Source organism: Pteropus vampyrus, unplaced genomic scaffold, assembly GCF_000151845.1.
Source record: "Pteropus vampyrus isolate Shadow unplaced genomic scaffold, Pvam_2.0 Scaffold67, whole genome shotgun sequence".
NCBI classification, from domain to species: domain Eukaryota; kingdom Metazoa; phylum Chordata; class Mammalia; order Chiroptera; family Pteropodidae; genus Pteropus; species Pteropus vampyrus.
Genome location: NW_011888848.1, coordinates 6,438,460 through 6,442,702, shown reverse-complemented (window position 1 = coordinate 6,442,702; position 4,243 = coordinate 6,438,460). Strand labels below are relative to the sequence as shown.

General features: G+C 34.6%; 1 protein-coding gene across 1 annotated transcript in view; it reads left to right on the top strand.

Annotated features, from left to right (window-relative positions):
* BANK1 (B cell scaffold protein with ankyrin repeats 1) overlaps nt 1-4,243 on the top strand; it is a 285,835-nt gene that overhangs the window by 104,942 nt on the left and 176,650 nt on the right. The gene's annotated exons all lie outside the window — the stretch shown is intronic.

Below are 4,243 nucleotides of genomic sequence, written 5' to 3'. Positions count from 1 at the left end.
AGAAAAATGTTCTCCCTGGGAGTAGAATAATAAAAGGTTTTCAAATAAACTTGATATATTAATGTAATGTAGGACTTTTGAATACGGTAGTCGTAGAAATAATTCACGAACAACTTTCCTAGTGTGTGAATCATCAGGGACTGTGAAATCAATATAAGGGATTGTAACAGGCAATTCTTTTTTTTTTTTTTTTTTACTGATACTGATATTTGGATACTAGAATACAAAATATCTGAATATATTCTTTAAAGTAAAAGTAAGCATTATTTTGAGTAACTCCCATTTTGATTGTGGATTTATATATAAACGCCCATGGTATGGGCCACCATGAAATCAGTTTGAATGTCCCTGACTTGGTATGGTGGTGAGGGAGAACAGTACACTTGGCCAAACACAATTGCTTTAGTCACTACATAACTCTTTATTATTCTGAGTTTCAAGCCAGCTTCTGGAGAGTGTTGTTAAGTCTTACTGCAGCAGGTACATGAATCTCCCCAATTTCTCTTTGGAACCCTTTCAAAGGCTGGGTAATACAGAGAATCTCCTGTCATGGGGAGGGAAAATAAATAGTTCAGCCTTTTTTAGAAAGAGGCTACAGTTTCTGGTTTAATAACCCTAAGTGGCAGTTAGTTTAGAAAAAAAGGAAACTAGGTTACTTTGAAGCAGATTATTTACCTTTGTTCAGAAAGAAGAAATGGGCATGTAAAGCCCATGCTAATATCTAGAAAGCATATAAAAGCATATATGCATTAAGTAGCAGTATCTTAATCTGAAGAAGGATAGCATGCAATCACCAGTGACATGTACGAGTCTTAACTCAGGATATTATCTCCTAATATATCTATGAAATGTGAAGCATGTAACTGGATACTCAATACATAAATACTGTAGCCCTAAGATTTATCTTGAATTTGTAGTTATCTTTAGGTTCACAGAAAATAGCTTATTTGCTATCTGAGCAGAAGAAAAATAAATGTCATTGGGTTCTCTTTTAATACTATCTAATAATTCAACTATGCAAAAAAATATAGAGAACAATATGAAAAACACCCTTTTACCCATAACTTACTTTTGCCAAATCTTAACATTTTGTCATGATTTATTTCAGCCCTTTAAAAAGAAAAAGTTACAGATCTAGTCGAATTTTTCTATGTTTTTTTTCTGTGATTTCACACACTTGAAAAGTTACTATTACTTTAATTAAATTTCTTAATAATCATTAATCTTTTTACTATGTATTTGTTTTGATAATTCATATATGCTGTTGTGCAATTTTGTAAATTTTATGTAAATGGTATCACATGCAGTTTCCCCTCCATTATAGTTGTTCTCATTGACTAGACATGAGAAGATATGTTTAAATATGTAAGCCATAACAGAAGAGGGAAACGCCTAGAGAAACTGAATAGAATGAAGAGAAAGTCTGCAGAGACATACCCTGAATACTTTGCAGTTTGATTTAGCTCTCTGTGTTTAACCTCAATTTTCTTGGCTATCCACTCTTATTTGATTATTCGAACCAAACTCTATTTGTTTTTCTTTTTACTACTTTTGCTCTCAAACTTTAGTGGGCATCAGAATCACTTAGATGATTTGTAAAATTCAGATTGCTGGCCCCCACTCAGAATTTCTGATACAGTAGGTCTGGAATGGACCCAAGAATTTTACATTTCTGACAAATTCATCAGTGATGCAGATGCTACTGGTCTGTGAATCATCACTTCACAGAAAGCCACTGAGTGAACATAGCAGTAATGGGCAGTACCATTGATATGTTACATACATAAAATTGATGTGAATGAAATTAAACTTAAGATAGTAGTTTTTTTCATCGCTCCATGTCCCAGGATTAAAATCATGGATGCAGAATGAAGTAGTCTTACAGTGATCATTTATCTCAAAAGTATTTTTTATATACCATTATTTAAAAAAATGAAACCCTCATGAATTCTTACAAAAAGTTTAACACACTGTACTTTGTACTAGGTACTTTTCTAGTTGCTGAGGGAAGGTAGAGGAATGTAAGATCAATAAAACACAACCTATACACTCAGAGAGAAGTGATAACAAAATTATAAAAATAAGTGCCTCTAATACAATATATGCTCTACTCATAAGAGCTAACACTTGTATTTTGTATACTCTTAAAAAAATTTAAGCACTTTTAGAACTTTAACTCATTTAATTCCTTGGAACAATCTTGAGATAGGTACTACTTTAATCTCTATTTTACAGATGAGGCACTGAGAGTTAACATCACTTGCCCAAATAGTGGCAGAGCTAGGACTTGGATACAGGCAGCTCAGCTAAGGTGGCCACATTACTAGCCGCTTGACAACTGTGGCCCCATACACAGCACTGAGCGGGAGCTCCAGGGTGTCGGGAGACAGTCAGAGAAAGACAGACAGTCAAGGGACACTTCCCGGGAGATCTTAATTTAAAGGAAAGGTTATAAATAATTTCTTCTAAATTATTTAAAATTACTACTTTAATGAATATATAGAGGCAAGCTTAAAATTGTCTCAGATGTTCTTTATGTTTTGTTTTTTTTTTTTTTTTTTTTTATCCTAGAAACATAGTGATTTTTGTTTCATAGTGCACGATTTTCTTCAAATCACCCTTTGCCTTTATGGGCAAATATTGTCCTATATGAAGGAGCCCTGTTTTGTTCATGCATTTATTCCCAGTGCCTAGAAGAGTTTCTAGCACTTGATAAATATTTATTACACTAATTAACTAGTAAATGGCAATAAAGTTAACCATACACTAAAACCAATAAGACCCTGGACAGCAATAGGTTAAACTAATAATATTTGAGCTCCAAAAACAAGAGTGCTTATTTGTAAGAACATAAGGTAACTATTTATAATGCCATTGTTTTTTTTCTTTTCTACCTCTTATCCATGACATCTGCCATTAGGAGAATGAAAAATTGGCATATGTGCCTTCTGAATGTGCTGCACTGAACTGTCTGTGCTCAAATAACCAAGACACATATGTTCATCTTCTCTGAGTTGACACAAAAAACAGGCTTTTTAGGGTCAACAGTAATAAATTTCTATAAGTTTATCATAAAGTTACAATAAATAAATAAATACTGTCCATTAGTAACTAATAACAGGAAAATGGCTCTCTAATATTCATTAAGGAAAATACATGCATAGGGTTACCTCAATTATATACACATGCATGCATGCACATATCCCCCCGCCCCATACACACACATACACATACAAAGGAAATGGACTCTTCTATTAACAAATTAAATAAGTTACTACTTAAGGAACTCCTCCTTACTTTTGCCATTGTTGTGAAGTAATGATAATTAAACCTAGAATTTATATCTTCTAAAATTCTTGACAGGTTCAGAACCTCCCTTACATACCATATTACTAACCCACTCCAAACACACCTCCTTCCACATCCTAAAGGGACTCATTTGCTCTCTGAATGCTGGCATTAACAAATAGTCATAGAAAATCTTTGTAGTGACACTGCAGGTTTAAAGACTCATTGCATTACTCTGTGAAGGATAGAAACTCAAAGATGTGGAAGAAACTCAAAGGATAGAAACTCAAAGATATGGTTTTAGAAAACCATAACCTAGAGGTACAAGATTGTTTTAATATCTTGTACCTCTAGGTTATGGTTTTCTAAAACCACCACAGTCATTTTCTTCCCTGAATTAGCTAAGGTTCTCTGGAGAAACAGAACCAATAGGAGAGAGAGAGATAGAGAGAAAGAGAGAGAGAGAGAGAGAAAGAGAGAGAGAGAGAGAGAGAGAGAGAGAGAGAGAGAGAGAGTGAGTGAGTTTACTTTAAGGAATTGGCTCACATGGTTGTGGGGCTGACAGTTCTGAAATCTCCAGGGCAGGCCAGCTTGCTGGAAATTCCAGCAGAAGTTGATATTGCAACCTTCAGTCCAAAAGCAGTCTGGAGACAGAATTCCTTCCCGCTTGGTGAACTTTAGTCTTTTCTCCTAAGGCCTTCATCTGATAGGATGGGGCTCACCCACATTATGGAGGGAATCTACTTTACTCAAAGTCTACTGATTTAAATATTGATCACATCTAAAAAGTATCTACATGGTAACATCTAGACTGGTGTTTGACCAAACAACTAGGCACCATAGCCTAATCAAGTTGATACATACAATTAACCATTACACTTACCATCATTCTAGCAGAGGTTGGCAGCTCTGAACAACTATAATTTACTCATACACTTTTTGGGATCCCCAACAA